The 20181-nt window shown below is 43.3% G+C and overlaps 1 protein-coding gene across 4 annotated transcripts in view; it reads left to right on the forward strand.

Annotated features, from left to right (window-relative positions):
• The window catches only part of CACNA2D3 (calcium voltage-gated channel auxiliary subunit alpha2delta 3), a 1137695-nt gene that overhangs the window by 534697 nt on the left and 582817 nt on the right, over positions 1 to 20181 (forward strand). The gene's annotated exons all lie outside the window — the stretch shown is intronic.

A 20181-nucleotide genomic window follows, 5' to 3' on the forward strand; every position in this document is an offset into this window, starting at 1 on the left:
TGGATCAATGGGATATGTGAGAGTACAGGAGAGAAAGATACCTAATGCTTACTAATTTATTTATTTTATTTGTTCTGGTTGTAACTTTGTCCCAATGGGGAGAGAAGAAATATTGCCTGATTTGTGGGATGCATCATCACCAATGAAAATGAGTACCTGTAGGTGAGGATGAGAGGAACTCTAGAGGGTTGGGATCCATCTTTATGCTTAATGAGGAGGTGGGTTAGGATAAAGGTATGGACAAAAGTTGTGAAATTAGGATCTAAATGTGAATACATGTAAATTCTAAAAGGTGCCTATAAGGAAAAAAGATCCCCAAATGGCTACTCACCTCGGGACAGGGAAGTTTCTGGGCCTCCGGAGGCTTCTGCTATTGTCCTTCACCAGGCGGTCCCAGTGCTGCATCTCCTGACCACAGTAGCACAGACCCAATAGGGCTCAGCTTTTTCCGTCAAAGTCTGAGCAGGTATGTGCTACTGCACAGGTGCGAGCCATCAACACCTGCACTGCAGCACCGACCCAACTGGGCTTGGCTTTGTATTCTGTGTATCCTGAAGTGAGTAAATGAGCTTTCAGGAAGTAGACTAAGAGTAATAAGAAGTTTCTCCCAGGAAGATCCCAGCATCTGTTGTCTTTAAAGATTACACTAATATCTCTACAGCATTTTAGTCAAATAATTTGTTTCTCTATTTTCCCCTTGAGTCAGTAAAATTTTAGAAAGAAAATACTTTGACTGTGATTTTTGTGCTCTTGGTCAGTGGTGAGCGAAAATGCCAATATTCTTTTTGTATACATTTTTACGAAAATAATGTTAAATTCGACTTTCAAGCAAAAATGCCATCGAAAATCATTTTGTAATAAGTTAGTGACTTTTCAATTTTTTTTTGTGAATTTTTGCACTAAAATAAATGGTTTTTCACGTGCTCAAGGTAAAAATATTTTTTTTGTGTGTTTTAGCAGTAAAAATAATTATTTTTTTGTATTTTGAGAATTTTTGCCATTTTGCAGAAATACAATGTATTTTCATGAAAATGTTGTCAAACGAAAATGCCATTTTCGATGCAAAAAAGGCTTTAGCAAAAATTAGCAAGCAACACTGCTCTTGGTCTCCAGCAGTGATAGGAGAGATGCCAGGGGTGTAACTAGACCCCTGTTTGTTTATGAAGGTGGCTGCTATGAAAAAGAAAATTATAAAAAAATTATATATATATTTTTTCAATTCAAAAATGTTGATCAAGTTTTCTAATTGATTGTAACTTTTGGAAAATCGGAACCAAAATATAATACCCAAGAGTTATTTTTTTCCCAATTATGAAAAAAAAATGGTTTGGTTTATAAATCAATCTTTTTACAATCTATCCTACACCATTCAGTTTTCTGACATGGCAGAATGAAAAATATTGAATAAAAAAATGGGACATTTGACCAATCACATTTCTTGATCGAAAAACAAAAACATTTAATAAACATTTATTATATTGTGTGTGGCTTGTAAATTCTCACATTATGTCCTGTCAGTTCCTACTGGCAAAAGAGTAGAACAGAAAAGTTAAAATTAAATAATAAAAATATGCTTATAAAACGCATGCATTCTCACTCTGTGTACTTGTTCAAAGGCAAAAGTGGCTGAAGAAGAAACACATGAAGGTCTTGGAGTGGCCTAGCTGGTCTTCAGACCTTAATCCATGTGGAGGGAGCTTAAGGTTTGAGTTGCCGAACCATTGCCCGCAAAACCTAACTGACTTGGAGAAGATCTCCAAAAAGGAGTGAGCAAAAATCCTGCCTGAGATGTCTGCAAACCTGGTGGCCAACTACAAGAAATGTCTGAATTAGGAGTACTGTGTTTTTGAGGACAAACAAAAAAAACAGCAGGGGATCAAATACTTCCCTCTCTTCTACCCACTACCCTGCTGAAAAGACGCTATGGTGTCTACTCAAGATAGAAAACAACACCAAGGTGTTTTTTCAGCAGGGGCTAGGGTTTCATGACAGAAGCTTGTGGCTCCAGGAAGTGTTGATAAGATCAGAAAATTAAACTGCCATTTCAGCTAGAATAGGCTCTTCAAAATCAGTACAGCACCGCAGTATTGTGTATCTACACCTCTGTAGACTTCACTACAGCGCCAGGGGTGTAGATACACATATGGTGCTGTTTGCAGCTGTAGGTGTTCATTTCCCCTTCCTAACTTCTACATAACAAGTGCCACAGTTTTAAAACACCTCAAAATACATTTAGCAGCAATCATTTGCAATGGGATTAGTGCATGAGCATGCACGTGCATGTACATGAGCGTGGACAAGCTCATGCATGTGAGATGGGTGAGTGCACATGTGCACAATCCTGCTGGCAGATTTTAGCGCTGGACGTAAGTCTCACATCCAGGAACCTGCAGTGTAGCTAATTTTGGAGTGAACGTCCAAAAAACAAAAGTGTTTAAAGGACAACTAAAGTGAGAGGTATATGGAGGCTGACATATTTAATTTTAAGAAATACCAGTTATCTGGCTGCCCTGCTGATTCTCTGCTTCTAATACTTTTAGGTTTCTGACATTATTGTCAGAGCTGACTGGATTTGCTGCATGCTTGTTTCTGGTGTTATTCAGACACTGCCACAGCCAAATAGACCAGCAGGGCTGCCAGGCAACTGGTATTGTTTAAAAGCAAATAACTATTGCACCCTTCATATTCTTCTTACTTCAGTTGTCCTTTAAGGTATTTAAAATAAAAAACATAAAATGGAAAACTCCTTTATTTCCAAATAAAATATTGTCGCCATACATTGTACTAGGAACATCATTTAAATGTTGTAATAACTGGGACAAATGGACAAATAAAACATGTGGGTTTTATCCATCGTAGCACATTTTGTTTTAGAACTATAATGTAAACTAATAAATAATGATTCTTTTAAATTTTTTTCTTCTTATTCCCTTTAAAATGCATATAACATACATTTATTCTTAGCAAAAAGTACCACCAAAAGATAGCCTATTTTGTGGTGAAACAGAACAATATATAGATCATTTTGGTGTGAGAAGTAGCGATAAGGTTATTGGCGAATAAATGGGAGCTGCACGATATGTGAAAATTGCTCTGGTTTTTAAGGGGAAATAACTAGGGATGATCAATGAAAATATTTCCGAGTTTATGCAAATTTTTAGGAAAATATATGCAGTTTGAAAATAGACCAATCAATTTAAACCCATGTTTAAATTGATTGGTGCATTTTAAAGCTGCATATATTTGCATAAAGCTTTGCATACATTTGCATCAACTAGGAAGTATTTACATATCATTGATCATCTGTAGAAATAACCTGTGGTGGGTAACTGGTTAAATATAGTGTTTGTTTACATTTTTGGCAGATCACATTCCGTTTTTATTTACATTTTACATGACATCCCAAGTTGGGTCAGGCAGCATAAAGTGAACACAGTTTCACTTTTAGTTTTGCTTTCCTTGGATCCCCTGAAACATTAATATAATGCAAATATTGCACTAGTTACAGAACTATAAAACAAAATGGAACATTACATTGGTATCATTAATGTAATACTTTTTTGCCTCCTAGGCCAATCCTCCCTCCATGAGTAGCTCTTTCCACCAACATACGGCAGCTTCAACATTCTCTGTACATCCTCTATGATGTGCAGTAACTTCCCACTTCCACATGCATCATTACATTTGAAGCAGTTCCTCAACTTTTCTTCCAACCTGTAAACCATTTGTCCCAGTAACATCCCATTTCATGTATACTTTCCCTCAATTCATTTTTCAGCTTCTTACCTGCTGCAACCGCTCTCTTCTATGTTCACGCCCCACAACTATATACTTCATGTACTATCTGTTCTGTATGCAGCCATTACCTCACTCCCCCACACCCTTGTGTACAGCAAACCTCGGGGCCATGGCCTGGCTGTGGGGCCTTTATAGAAATCCAATGCTTTTTATATTCCTTCTGTGTCTGGCCTCTCTCCAGATCATTTTATTAAGTTTTCAATGTAATCTTCTTACTCAGAAAATACTACAAAAGGAAGGGATCGACTCCAGGTTTAACTTCCCATGAATTTGTTGCATTTTCCTAAATCATGGTTTTGGAAACAACAAGTATAGAATGAATTAATGAATACAGCAACATTATCTCTTTCAAAGAAATAAATTAAGACCATACTATCCCCTCTGCAAAGCATCCTGAGTCAGGCCTTTGTGCTCAGCATATCTCATCACTAATACAACATGTTCATTATAATGGAAATTTATGCAACTCATAGACTACTCTTGGCGAGTTTACTAGTGTTGGAAGGCTTGGGCCTGGTGGAGAAGACACTGAAACTCTCAGCTGAAACGCTACAGTGCAAGCTGAAATTGGACAGAGGGGCTGGATTAATTCCCAATATCTGACATAAAATGTAGATGTGTTTTAAAATGAGTTCAGAATATTTTTGGGTAGGGGCCATGAAGGCCCTAGCCAGCAATAATGAAACTCATTCAGAGGTTTTCTAGGCCAACTGGCTGTAATTTAGTGCTACCCGTTGACCTAAAATTAAATTAAAGGACAACTTTCAGACATGACGACATTGGGATAATAATTTATATCTTCTTTTCCTCTTTTGCGGAGAGAAAGAATGGGAGACAGGCTGTAAGTTGTAAAGGATTACTTCTCACTAGTCACTACTAGTTACAGGGAAATATTTAACTGTTGGAGAGCAGTGAAGAGAGAATTCTCATTAAAAAATAAAAAAACACATATACTATTAAGAGGCTTCTGAAAGTGCTACCAGCAGAGTAGTGTTTATAAAAAAAAACTGCTACTGGTGCACACCACTTGTTAATGTCAGAACTGGAAAAATTCAGTTTTGATTCACCTCAGTTTTTATGAAGTGACCCTAACCTTTGGGTAATTGTCGCACGACTATATTATAAACAATGTACAGAACTATATATTGCTTTAATGGCTCCTCACCTGTTGATGTTGTTCCCAACTAATCCATCTTGCTCCAGCTTTTTTGACTTCAGATTGCATCACTTCTCTGGGTTCGATTCCTGGCCAATGTATGTGAGTTGGCTTTTGACATCCTACAAATCCCTAAGCAAGCTCATTTTTCTCTTGGATATATCATAATGGTACATGCTAGGCTGGCTTCAGCATGTAGTGTTGGTGGTGGTATAGTGGTGAAGAGAGCTGCCTACCAAGCACTAGACCTGGGTTCGATTCCCAGCCAAGGTATGTAAGCTGGCTTTTGAAATCCTGCAATTCCCTGGAAGACGAGACCCTCCTCCCGGAGGAAGGGAGTCTGTCGAGTAGAAATGCTTCTTATTAGGCAGAAATCAGTTCAATGGGAAAAAAATATAAATTCCGCGGAATTTCATATTTTTCAGCGGAAATTCCGCCATAATGTTATACCATTTCCGTTCCGTCACAACGGAACGGAATCATCAAATTCCGGCCGGAATCACGGAATTTTTAATTCCGCGGAATCCAGCGACCATCCCTAATGGCTTCTAATTCTGATATCTAGGTTATAATATACTGTCTACCTAGATCGGGGCTGGGAAAACTTTAGCGGCTGCAGACCGCATTTGAGGAATTGACAAGATGGTTAACTCACGTAATTGCCGGCAGCACTTCCAACGTCGGGTCTTCACATCGCATATGGGTCATATATGGCCCACAGGAGTAGTTTGTCCAGTGCTGACCTAGATACTACTGAATTTCATACTAGTCACTTTGGGCACATGGCAGCTTAAAGGAAACATCAAACGAAAAAAAAGTGAGTTTCACTTACCTGGGGCTTCTACCAGCCCCATGCTGCCATCCTGTGCCCTCAGGGGTCTAACACATGGCGGAGTGGGATACATGCCAAAAGTCCAGGGGGAAAATCTGGATTTGACGCAAAGCAGTGTTCTAAGGGCAGAAATCAGATTGCATGCTAAATTGGAGGCCTGAAGTGCTTTAAAACATCTTGCATGTGTATACATAAATCAGGGAGTGTAAATAGAGTACTGCCTCACACTGACAGACCAAACTCACTGTGTAACGCACTGCACACAGCTGTTTATGTAGTGACGGCCGTGCTGGACTGGTGCGCACTGTGGCGAGAGTGCAGGCCATGGTGGTTTTCAAGCTCATATGGTCGCCGGGCTGAGGTAGCTCAATAACAGAACAACAGTGACTGTCCAGCTGATCGAATTTGGTCTGTCCACAATGAAGCAACGACCTTATTATCTCGGGTGTGCCCCCCCCCCCCCGAGACACTCATGTAGCCGCCGGTCATTGCTTCATTGTGATACGCAAGCCCCTTCACCGCGGCAAGGTAACGATCACGAAGGGGAATTGGCACATGTAGCCATAAAAATTAGACAGGCATGTACACACACCAGAAAATCTGCCTCGAGTGCTGGACCCTGTTGGTGGTGGCGGAGAAGGCAGTCAAGTGGCCTGCAGGCAAAGATGCTGTATGGGGAGCAACTTAGTCTTGGGGCAGGCAGTCACACAGCGTGCAGGCAGAGATGCTGTGTGTGGGGACTGACTTCGTCTTTGGGCGGGCAGTAGCCCTCCGGGATCCATGCCTCATTCATTTTGATAAAGGTGAGGTACTTCTTTTCTCAGTGACAATGCCTCCAGCTGCGCTGAAGGTCCTTTCTGACAGGATGCTTGAGGCAAGGCAAGACAGAAGTTGGATGGCAAATTGTGACAGCTATGGCCACAGGTCAAGCCTCTGCACCCAGTATTCCAAGGGTTAATCGCTGGTCACAGTGTCTACATCCACACTTAAGGCCAGGTAGTCGGCTACCTGCCGGTCGAGGTGTTGGTGGAGGGTAAATCCAGAAGGGCTAAGGCGAGGCATTGGACTAAAGAATGTTCGCATGTCCGACATCACCATGAGATCACTAGAGCGTGCTGTCCTTGCCTGCGTGGACATGGGAGAAGGATTACTGGCAGTGGTACCTTTATTCCGTTGTGCTGTGACATCACCCTTAAACGCACTGTAAAGCATAGCTGCAAGCTTGTTCTGCAAGTGCTGCAACCTTTCTGCCTTCAGGTGAGTTGGTAACATCTCTGCCACTTTGTGCCTATACCGAGGGTCTATTAGCGTGGCCACCCAGTAATTGTCATTTCCCTTGAGGTTTTTTTTATACGGGGGACCCTGAACAGGGTGGACAGCATGAAAGATGCCATCTGCACAAATTTGTATCCAGACTTACTATCCATCTCCTCTTGCTCTTTCTCATTGACGTCAGCCACGAACAATACCACGGGAACGTTGAGCAGCACAAGCCCCCTGCGAAGCCTGCTGTGGTTGTTCTTCTGCCGCCTCCTCCTCCAAAAAAAAAAAACACCTTCCTCATCATCTGACTCCTCTTCCCCACATGACTCTTCCTCCTTCTCCTCCTCCTCCTCCCCCTTCTGTGCTGCCACAGGTGTTCAGAAAACATCTGGTTCTGATGAGAATTGATCCCACAACTCTTCCTCCTGTAACTGTTCCTGTTCACGCTCCTCCATAGCTTGATCCACCACTCTACACTCGGCACGCTCCAGGAAGAAAGCATACGGAATCAAGTTGTTGATGGCACCTTCACTGCGACTCACCATGTTTGTCACCTCCTCAAACGGCCGCATGAGCCAGCAGGCATTTTGCATGAGTGTCCAGTTCTTCGGCCAGAACATCACCATCTCCCCAGAGTGTGTCCTTCTACTGTAGTTGTAGAGATACTGGGTGACGGCTTTCTGCTGTTGTAGCAGGCAGTCCAACATCAGGAGGGTCAAGTTCCAGCGAGTCAGGCTATCGCAAATCAAGTGTCTCACCGGCAAGTTGTTTCTCCGCTGAATATCGGCAAAGCGTGCCATGGCCATGTAAGACCGCCTGAAATGCCCACATAACTTCCTGGCCTGCTTCAGGACGTCCTGTAAGCCAGGAGAGCTGCTCCAGTGTGACTCTCCACTTTGAGGCAACACATGTCTATCATGGTGTGTCACCGTCGTACTTGGCATGCAGCATAGGCCCTGGGGAGCTGGGGCTGTGTAGCTGGAGAGGAGGTCACAGCACCAGTAGAGTTGAACTGCCACTCAGCCGAGGAGGAGGAGGATGACAGCAAATAGGATGGAGCAGGAGGAGAAGGAGAGGAGGTGGCAGCAGGCCTGCCTGCAAGCCGTGGAGGTGTCACAAGTAGGTCCGCTGCACAGTCAGGTACTCCCTGCTTGCCAGCGGTCAGCAGGTTGACCCAATGGTCTGTGTAAGTAATGTCTCAGAAAACACTTATGGAAGTGGAAGTTTAAGCTACTTCATATGAATTATTGAGGTATTCTCTGCTGGTATATGAGATACACAACTGTGAGCTAATAGGACGTAATTAACTGATGATACTTGAATGAAGATAAGCTGGAATTGCTAATCTAAAGCGAAGTGTATTACCCTTATGGGAGTAGAAAGGTGTCATAGAAAGTAGTGCAATTATATGCTAGGAAACAAATTTTACTCAGCGAATCAAGCTATAGGTACCTGTTGTGGTGTGTGCCAGGCGTTGTGCCATAGGGCGGTGGCACGGAGAAAGTTGGTTAGTGTTTTTTGCATTTATAGGTAATTTTATCTGTGGGATTCATGCCTTTGTATTTATGATTTTGAATAAAAGAATGTATATGTGATGGTACATATAGGCGCATAAGTGTTTTCTGAGATATTTTTAATTTGAACGGTGGGGGTGTGAGTAACCCCATTTATCACTTGTTGCAGCCAATCGTATTGATTTTAGATCCAGTGGGCGCAAAATCACTTATTTACATATCTTTGTGTAAGTAATGTACCTGCCCTGACCTGCTTGGCAAACCAGGTATCCGTGGACTGAAGGACCCCTTACCCAACGCAGTCTGCCAGAGATGACACCTCTTGCCTTTCAACTTCACGGTACAGTTTGGGTATCGCCTTTTTTGAGAAATAATTGCGGCCTGGTATCTTCCACTGCGGTGTCCCAATGGCCACACATTTTCGGAAGGCCTCAGAGTCCACAAGCTGGTATGGTAACCAAGCCAAGCTAGCTGTCAGACGCCGGGCAAGGGGGTGACTAGAAGACATTGGCTTCTTCCGCCCAAAGATTGCCGTCACGGACACCTGGCTGCTGCTGTGGACAGAGAAAGAGGAACCGCTCAAGGTGAGAGGCGGAGTGGAGGAGGGTAGCTGTGATTTTGAAGGTGCAAGGGAGAAAGCGGCTGAAGATGATGCACCTGAAGGAGGAAGAGGAGAAGGAGGGTGGCTTTGCTTTTGTGTGCTGCTTTTCCTCTGGTGCTCTTTCAATTGCAGTTTGTGCATATTCTCCATGTGCCTTCGTAAGGCAGTTGTCCCTACGCGGCTGTTGGCCTTTACATGGCTCAATTTTTGAAGGCAGAGAGAACAGATGGCATTGCTCTGATCTACGGCAGACACACTAAAAAATTTCCAAACCGCTGAGCCCCCCTGGGGTGATGGCACTATGATGGCATCAGCAGCTGACATTGAAGGGCATGTTGGCTGGCTGTCCATAGGTGGCGATACATGGTGCCGGACACTGCCACCAGCTGTTTCTGATGACGAGCTCCCCCTGCTTCTTTCAGCAACTCATCTCCTCCTACTCCTCTCTGACTCCCCCTCTGAACTGTCCCATCTGTCTTCTTGTCTATTAGGATCCCACATGGCATCCATCGCAGTATCATTATCATAATGAAGCCACCTTATTTTTTTCCTGTTATCTGTTTAACACAGTTTTATCCTACCCTCCTCATCTTTTTATCATATTCTGAAGTGGGTCCAGCATAAACTCCAGTCAGAGAAAGTATGTTTTCGAAAGGTACAATACATGTATATAGTTTTCTGTAGTGAAAAGCAGCAGATCAGAATTTCCTGTTAACTGACTGCTCCATGCAACTTTACCCTTTACATTTGGTCACTCCTAGACCCCACCTACCCACTTACTCACTATATATATATATATATTTACCTTCCACCTCTTTTCACCCACTCTTTTTTTCTATACCATAATTTTTACTTTAATAATATTAGGCATTTTCATAGTGCTGATTCTTTTTTTTTTTTCTTTTCTTTTTTTTTTTTTTTTGTAACTGACATAACACGTTTGAAGTTTGGAAACTGGTTGGCTTAATGTGGGCCTAATGAATACTTTCTTTCAAATCCTTGATTGTGGCTTGAAGCATAAATTATTTTTATTAAGTGACCCATAAATGACATTCCCATATATCTATAACTATATTAGATACCTTATTTTCTCATAAAACAGTACTGTAATCTTGTTTTAAGCTTATATGCTGACTACACATTGGACACTTCAATCCTATCTCAGCCGCATAAATCAGTCTCATCTGGAGAAATAAGCATTTCGCAGTGCTGTACTGCTTTACTAAATGGTAATTGGTCAGTTATCTGCAACTGTTACTGGGTCGGGCTTGCAATTACCAGCATCTGGAGAGCTGAAGCACCAGTTCCTGGATCTTGTCTTGGAGAACTGCTTTATAAAAAATCCCAACATTCAATTTAATTATTTCAATACACTTTTGATACTTCAGCCAAGACATCTCAGTTTGAGAATGTCCAGATTATCGAGAGGATGGTGTCGTTAAATAGATATAATGTTTTCATAATTTGGCTAAGCAGACTATTTGTAATATAAATCACGTACAGTGCAAGGAATCAGCCAAAGGCCAATGTATGTGGAGATGGTTCCAGACCTCATGTCATATCACAATTCACAATGTACTACCAGTCATTAACACATTGTGTTGCAACAAGCCAGGTTTGAACTACAAATGTTACATTCATCCAGCAAAGAAATGTTTTTCATGTAATGATTTAATTTAATGAATGGAACAGTAACATATCAATGTCATTTAAAGCTGGGGCTCTTTTACCACCAGGCTGTTTTTGGTGTGATTTACTGCAATGTCTCTCAGGTTCTGCCAATATTATGTGCAGTCAGTACTTTCAGTACTTGTACTAATAACTTAAATCTGAAATCAAATCAAATGAAACAGATTATTTTACCAATCAAATATTAACCTGCAATAAGAAAAGAAGAATCGGCTTCCTAGGATGCACTTGAAACAAAAAGATAAACTCGAGAGCCCAATATAGTGCAGTAAGTCTAGCAATTGTTGGCAAAATAAAATAACAGATGTGGATATACTCACAAACACGGGTTACCACATAGGCAACCACTTGAAATGCAGGTGGGGAGCATTAGAACCTGACCCCACTCAGGTTTAAGAAGTCGCTCTCTGTAGATAGAAAGAAGGGGAGAGTCCCCTCCACCCAAGGTGGACTATATACTGTGCAAATTTGGACAGAGGCGCCAGGCAGGTTAAAATCATCTAAAAACAACTAAAAAAGGAGGAGTACAGGTGGACTTACCTCCTGAAATCATGGACAATCGAGATTGTTCAAATTGCAAATAACAATTTATTTTGGCACTCCGCAATGCGTTTCGCAGGTATAACCTGCTTCATCAGGCAAGGAGTGCAAGCTAAACATTAAGCATACAAACCATAAACAATATACAATAAACAAAATACGACCCTAAGAGCTTGCCATCATAATACAAAATGCAAAAATGACATATTATGTCTGTCACAGAAGGGGCGATCTGCTGTGACAGGAGAAGTGCTTTTTGGTAAATCAGGCCCTTGGTGTTTGCACTTCTCCTGTCACAGCAGATTGCCCCTTCTGTGACAGACATAATATGTCATTTTTGCATTTTGTATTATGATGGCAAGCTCTTAGGGTCATGTTTTGTTTATTGTATATTGTTTATGGTTTGTATGCTTGATTTTTAGCTTGCACTCCTTGCCTGATGAAGCGGGTTATACCTGTGAAACGCGTTGCGGAGTGCCAAAATATATTATTTGCGATTTGAACAATCTCGATTGTCCATCATTTAAGGAGGTAAGTCCACCTGTACTCCTCCTTTTTAGTGGTTTTTAGATCATTTTAACCTGCCTGGCTCCTCTGTCCAAATTTGCACTGCTTCCTAGGATGGCTGCAGAACTGGGCAGACTGCAGTGATAGTACTGCTGGTGTTTCTGTCAGCTGCTCTTTTGAGTGGGGCAGTTGAGTATCTCAAATCTGTTCTTGGACAAACGCCTTGTAGGCTTGTAAAATGGAGTAGTGTGATAAAATCACCACACTACTCCTCCCCTTACTTGCAGGAGCTGGACCTCGAATAAAAATATTCTATTTTTGAATAATAAGAAAATACTGTGGTAGAAAACCTGAGTTTTTACTGCTGTTTCTGGAGAACTTACTCTCTTGCGAGAGCCCAATATGGTGTAGTATGTTAATGTAGAGGAATCTGTTGTAAATAGAATGTGGTGATTATACTCACAAAGATGGGTCGCCACCAAGGCAGGCTGAGAGAATTATAACCTGACACAACAGAAGTAGATGTGCCTGGCACTCAGTAGTGGGGGTGGAAATTGGTCCCTGCACCTTTTAAAAAGTAACTCCGTCTATTAAGCTTCACTGCTCAGCAATATGTGTAGAGGCGTGCATCCGGGCCAACATGGGCAACTGAAGATATGTAGTACATATGAGGCGGTCCGTGCACTGCGTCTTTAAATCACATTTATTATCCAAGGTTATCACCAGCAGACATTGACATTGTATACGTGTTCACAACGTGCATGAAGCGGAACAATCTGACCTGTGTCCAAGACGGATGCGGGGGTGTGACCAGGGGATGAGAGGACGGCACAACAGCCGTTTCACGCCGGTGTGGCGCTTGCTCACGTGCGTGTGTCCTTGGGCAATGGCGGCGCGTTCGGACCTCTGTGATGTAGACAAGAGGCCCCGCCCACCGCGTTCGCCATTGGTCCGCGGAACTGTGATGCGATAGTGACTGGGCTAAAGGGGAGGGGACGGGCCGTGTCATGTGACGTGTCATGTGTGTCCTGTGAGTGACAGGGGAAACTCTTCTACTTTGGACCAATGGTTGTGCAGGGGGGAGGATCGCCTTAATACGGCGAATACAACAGGACTGCGTTACGTAAACACCATTGTGCACACTGCAATAAACATTTGCCAAGGAACATTGGCGTGTTAAAAACTGTGCTAACACATTATTAACTTAAAATAAAGCTTTAAACCATGTGATATTTGAGAAAAGTGATCCATTATAAAAGGGTAAAGTCCATCCCATCTATACACATTCCTATGATTGCACCTATACCCCATGATTCTTTTGATGCCTGCTGACATAAGAACCCTCTTTGTTTACCTTTATTAAATACTATAGATTAAAAAGGAACAAGACCACCTCAATTCCCATTCTAAAATCAACATGCAGTTTGGGAGGCACATGGAGAGAAGGACACAAAAAATCAGGGGGGGACCCCCGAAAACAAAAGGGCTGCCTAAAACCCACCCAAACCTAAAAGCCCTATCAAGGGCTATTTTGTCCCCTACCCTTGTGTTTAATCCTACCAGGGTACCGGGGTTGGAGCCAGGGTGGCATAAAGTGCGTTCCCCCAATGCTCACTGGAAAAAGTAAGCTGGGAGCGTAATTATACAGCAAGAAAAGGGGGGGGGGGGGGGAAATCCAAAGGATCCCCAGAGATTGGTGTGGCATCCAAGCGGTGCACGCCCAACCCCCCAGGGGCAGGACAGGGGTGCACCGGGCACGACAGTGCAGACAGGGAGGAATTCGTGCATTAGGGGGGACGATCACCGGGGTAACTTCATCCCCCCCCGGTGACGTCCTTTCCTCCCTATTCTATATGCAGGAAAAGGTGGCACTACCATCAATATATTGGTGGCAATATCTGTCCACTCTCATCCCTGTATTGCACCTGTCACCCGGCTGCCCCCATGTAATCCATATCCCCCAAGTGGGTGCCCGTACACCGCGGGCGCCACCTTCGAGTACAAATCAGGAATGGAGATAGTTGCAGCTGAAAAGAAGGGTGGAGACCCGAAGGGGAGAAAAAGCCCATGAAGGGGCGAGAAAATAAAGAACGGAGACAGACGAGTGGGCAGGAAGCGGGGCAAAACCTTAAGGGGGGGGCACCCCTATCGGGGTTAAATACCGAATGGACAGAGACCTGTCCATGGGTAAATGTTGAAAAGGCAAGGGGGGGGGGGGGGGGTTTCGAGAAGGGACGGGAAAGGGGGGGGGGGGGAGGCCCAAGGGGGGAAGTTGCACTAAGTTCTAAGGGTCCAGGAAGCAGGACAGTTCTAGCCTGTCATTGAGGCCCAATGGCCCCATTGCCTCCGTACGTAGAATCACCCGGGATTCTCGTCGGGTGAGCTCCTGATCCCTATTTCCTCCCCTCCTCGAATTTGTGACATGCAAAAGTCCTGCAAATCTCAGGCATATTGCTTTACCTTCGTGGGCCTGTCTAACATGATCAATCAGGCGTGGGCACCCCTTCCCAGATTTTATGGATTTGAAATGCTCCCCCACTCTCTCTTTGAGGGGCCTGGTGGTTTTGCCCACATAAAAGAATTGACAGGGGCAAAAGATGACATAGGAGACAAACCTGGTCTGGCACGTTATGAATGCTCTTACCTCCCACTGCACTCCCCCCATTCTGAGGTTGGTGCCCTCCATCATCCGTGGACAATATTTACATCTACCGCATTTGTGGTTCCCCTTGGGGCGTCTATTGCTTAGCCAATTAGATGGTGGAATTGAGCGGTACTCACTCCGTGTCAGGATATCCCCTAAGGTTGGAGCCCTTCTATATACCACACGTGGGGGGTCAGGAAAGATCTTGTGTAGTGTTGGGTCCCTAATTATAAGTGACCAATTCTTCTTTATAACTTGGGATAACCTTTTGGCCATGGGGGTATAATCAAACGTGCAAGTGAAAGAACCGCCTGCATCGGGTTTGGGTCGCCTAGTTAGGAGGGTGGACCTGCTCTTTTCTCTAGCCCTAACCTTTGCTGCTTCGAGGGCAACACCATCATAGTCCCTTGCCCGCAGGCGTGCAGTAAGTTCCCCTGCTTGCTTCTCAAATGAGCCTAAATCGGTGTTGTTGCGTCTAAGGCGCAAGTACTGGCCGTATGGCAGGGATGCCCTCACGTGTTCAGGATGGTAGCTGCTTCTATGCAGCAGTGAATTGACAGCCGTGGACTTTCTAAAGCCCTCACAAATCAACTTGGCCCCATCTGGTTTGATCATCAAATCCAAAAAGCACGCCCCCCTGTCATTGATTTCGGATGTAAAGCGCATGTTGATCCTGTTCACATTGAGGTGCTCCATGAACTCCCCAAATTCCTGAAGGCCTCCCTGCCACACAACCAGCACATCGTCCACGTAGCGTGACCATGTTTTAATGTTCCCTTGGAAGGGATTGGATGGATTAAACACGTAATCCTCCTCCCAGGCCCCCAAAAAGAGCCCCGCATAGGTACATGCCACAGAGGTTCCCATGGCCGTCCCGGAAGTCTGGTGGTACCATCCTCCGTCAAACATAAACGCATTATGCGTTAGGACGAACCTGAGACATTCACACAGGTAATCTTTGTAACCCGTGTCTTTACTGGTCCTATCCAGGAACCTGCGGACCGCCTTGATACCCTCCTCGTGGGGTATCCGGCTGTAAAGGCTTTCGACATCGATCGTGGCCAATCTGTATCCAGGTTGCCACACCACGTTCTCGGCAACGTTAATTGCGTCCAACGTGTCAGCCAGATAGGTTGGAACTCCCACGAGGAGGGGGCGCAACAGATGGTCCAAGAAGCGGGAAAGCCGTTCCGTGAGGGACCCACACCCGGAGACTATAGGTCTCCCCGGTGGGTTCTCCATAGATTTGTGCAGCTTGGGAAGATGGTACCACACAGGGTATCGGGGGGACACAGGTAGAAGGTCAGTAGCCAACCTCTGTGGCATGTACCCCTGTTCGACCCCTCGCCTTAACAATGTGCGAAGGGCCGACTGGTATTTTATGGTTGGGTTGTGACCCAAACGTTCATAAAATTCCCGGTTTTCCAGCTGCCTGTATGCTTCCCGTGTGTAGGTCTCACCGGTCATGATGACCACGTTTCCCCCCTTATCCGCCTGTTTCACCACCAGGTCGCGGCGAGACCTGAGCCATCTAATGGCCCTCCTCTCTGCACTGTTTAAGTTATCTGGTGCCCTGTCGTAACACAGGGCCCTCATCTCGTCCGCGACCTGGTTTAAGAAGTCACTCCTGACCCCGCTCAGGTTTAAGAAGTCACTCTCTTTAGATAGGAGAAGATGGGGATACACCCCTCCACCAAGGGTGGACTAAAGAATATTGAAATATAACAGAGGCGCCAGGTAGAATAAAATGAATTAAAATCGTTAAAAAGAGGGAGGTGGGTGGACTCTCCTCCGTTCTGAAAAAAAGGCCGGACAACGGGCAGGTTACTTACAGTTTAAAGTAACATTTATTAATAACTCCAAAGGTGCACGTTTTATGGGTAACAGTCCCGCTTCTTCAGGCAAACAATTTTTGGAGGGGTGCTGGGGAAGGAAAACAAAAGGAAAAAAGGGGATTGCCAGAGGAACACAAATACCAGGCACCCGAAGGTGCACCAAGGATCTACAGCAATATGACGTGCAATTGTACATCTAGCAGCACAATATGCATACATAATTAACTGAGACGTGTGCAAGTAGCATGTATAAAGTGACTGTGCACATATCCATAGTATAAAGGCAAAGTTGGAATCATTCCTATTAAAATGTTAAGACAGTATTAAAGTGAGCTTAAAATAGGGACCATTATGAAAATGCTAAATATTTCGTTTTAAATAGGTGGGTAAAACAGTGTATTATGAAGCTAACAGACTGAAAATACATTCTGAGAAACAGGAGTGTTTGTAGGTGAAAAAATAATCCACTTATCACAGTCAGGTCATGAACTAGATAAAGCATCTCTGTAAGGTGTGGGGCGCCCTGTCTCGGGTCTATAAATGACTGGGTACGCACGAAGCGTGTGGTGGAAGGTGGGAGCAACAATAAGGTCGCATGCTTATGACGTATGGTGGTTAAGTGGTGCGACGCAAACGTTGCACCGTAATGATGAGGGGGTAGTATGTGATGCAGCAATAACGTGGCATTCACCCAACAATAGGGACGCATGCGCATGCGTGCAATGAGAAGCATAATCCCGAACCAAATAAGAAACTGGGGCAGACGTTGGGGCTGAGGGCAAAGGAATTGCGGGGATGGAAAGGGAAATCTAGGTGGGCGGGACTGACCAGGGACCAGTGTGAAATAAGATGCAAGACATGTGTGCGATGCCAGGGGGGGGGGGGGGGAGAGACAGGGGAAAAAAGGGTAAAGATATAAACAAAGGGAATAGGGATGTAAACAAAGGGAATAGGCATGTGCATATGCAACCATGTGCTGGACTTTAATAGTATACCCTGTATGGGTTTGTGGTGGATAGTGGAAAGCGAATGGGATTGGAGGTGGCCATCTAACTTGGATAGGAGCAGCAGGTGTGGTGTTTCTTATAGGGATATGGGGAACGGAGGCTAGAGAAAGAAAATGTAGGAAGGTTAAATAAAAATTGCATGTGGAATACATAAAAAATACATAAAAAGAAAATAAGTCAAAAATGTGTTCATGCCACACTATGCAGAATATTGGATTCAAGATGTGCTGGAGATGTTCACTCCCGCTGGGGTTAATGGTTCAAAATGAAAGAAAACAGTATGCTGAAATAGTAGGGGTATGGATACAAAATTATGCATAGTTACACAAATTTGTATGAAGCATAAAAATTGACGAAGACACATATTGACTGATAAAATCAATAAATGATGGGTACAACAAAAGTATAATGGGTACGAATAAAAGAGAGGACCATTTAAAATATATTCAAAAAGTATGATTCAAAAGACTTTTTCTAATTGTTCATTTAGACCTTCGGGCGTTAGTGTTTTGAGAATGTGTATCCAGAACATTTCTTTATTCCTCAGGACCTCAAAAGCATTGTGCGGTGGGATGGATTCAATGAGTGTGAATTTGAGTGTTTGTGGATTGCAATTGTGGGTGGAAACGAAGTGACGGGAAATGCTATGAAGTGGATAATTTTTTTATATATTGCGCTTGTGTTGTCCTATTCTGTTTCGGACAAGTTGAGTGGTACGTCCCACATATTGCAGATTGCATGAACAGGAGATCAAATAGATGACGTTTTTGGTGGAACAAGTGATATGTTGTTTGATAGCGTACTGAATTTGGGTGGTATTTGATGAAAAGGAATCGGTGGTGTTGATGAAGCGACAGGCGGTGCATCTGGAGTTGCCGCTGGGAAATGACCCAGGGTTAGAGATTGAGGTGGTTTCTGTGGAATTAAGGATAGAATTGCATAATTTGCTAGGGGCCAAGAGACTTTTGAGATTAGGGCCCCTTCTGAATGTGAGCAAGGGAGTTTCAGGTATGGTAGGTTTGAGGTGAGGATCCTGTGTCAGAATCTCCCATCTGTTTTGTAATATGGATCTGATCTGTTTGTGATGTTTACTGAATCCAGTGATGAAGCTAGGGAAAGGAGTAGATGAGGAAGGAGCAGTATTATTGGTGTTAGTGATGGTGGCCTTCCATTTGGCGTCTTTTATCAGTTTTTTTTTTGGGTAGCCACGTTCTACAAACTTTTTGGTAAGGATATCTGATTGGGATTGATAGTCGGAAAAGTCGGTGCAATTGTGGAAAATGCTACAGTACTGGCTACAGGGAGTATTGGTTGTCCAGGGTCGATGATGATGGCTATTAAAATGAATGTAATTGTTAGTCAACTTTTTTGAAATGTGTCTTAGTTTTGATGTGATTAGTGTCAATGAATAAAATCAGATCAAGAAAATCAATGGTGGTGGGGTAATGTTGATAAGTGAAGGTCAGACCAGCTGGGTTATCGTTTAGGAAGGTAAGAAATGTGGGAATGAGGGAGTGGTCACCCTTCCAAATAAAAATCAAGTCATCGATGTATCTTTTATATAAAACAATGTTGTTGCTAAATGGAATGGATGTGTCTGAGAACATTTAAGATGTTCCAGGAGGTCCATGGATAGATTGGCATATGAGGGTGCAAATGAGCTGCCCATAGCGGTACCATAGATTTGATGGTAGTGATTATCGGCAAATGAAAAAACATTATGTTGTAAAATGTAGAATGTATTTTCAGTCTGTTAGCTTCATAATACACTGTTTTACCCACCTATTTAAAAATAAACATTTTGCATTTTCATAATGGTCCCTATTTTAAGCTCACTTTAATATTGTCTTAACATTTTAATAGGAATGATTCCAACTTTGCCTTTATACTATGGATATGTGCACTGTCACTTTATTCATGCTACTTGCACACATTCTCAGTTCATTATGTATGCATATTGTACTGCTAGATGTATGATTGCACGTCATATTGCTGTAGATCTGTGGTGCACCTTCGGGTGCCTGGCATTTGCGTTCCTCTGGCAATCCCCTTTTTTCCTTTTGTTTCCCTTCCCCAGCACCCTCCAAAAATCATTTGCCTGAAGAAGCGGGACTGTTACCCGTGAAACGCGTTGCACCTTTGGAGTTATTAATAAATGTTACTTTAGACTGTAAGTAACCTGCCCGTTGTCTGGCCTTTTTTTTCAGAAGGGAGGTGAGTCCACCAACTTCCCCCTTTTTAACGATTTTAATTAATTTTATTCTACATGAAATGTTAAGGCTCTGTGTTGGTTGTGTTCCATGACAACAGACAATATAATCAAATTACAACATGATATAATTTTATTTCTATGGTACATTCACATCAGCACATCAGCAGTGTGGCAAGTTCCCACAGAACAGTTAACTGGAGAAGGTGCAAATTTACAGTTTCAGTGAAGCATACTTTCAGCGTACTGTATACTTCCCTGTATGTATGCATTGTTTTGCACTTTTAACAAACAATGCACATTCACACCACTTTTGCACTGCAATTCTATCGCAAGGCAACAGTAGCCTTAATGTTGCTATCTTATTTTTTATCTGGAGAGGTAGCAAGAAAAATGGAGATCCAGAGAGCAACAATAACACAAAAGTGTTTCCAAACCCTTTCCACAATGCAAAGTTTAAAATTTGAAACATAGACTAAAGTGTGTTTGTTATGTTTGCCATTGCCTTTTGACCTCTTCCATTAACTTTCAGATTTTTTGTTTGTTTCAAATGTCTAACACAGTAGAAGCCATTGCTTTAGCCAAT

This window comes from Hyperolius riggenbachi, chromosome 9, assembly GCF_040937935.1.
Source record: "Hyperolius riggenbachi isolate aHypRig1 chromosome 9, aHypRig1.pri, whole genome shotgun sequence".
Taxonomy (NCBI): Eukaryota; Metazoa; Chordata; class Amphibia; order Anura; family Hyperoliidae; genus Hyperolius; species Hyperolius riggenbachi.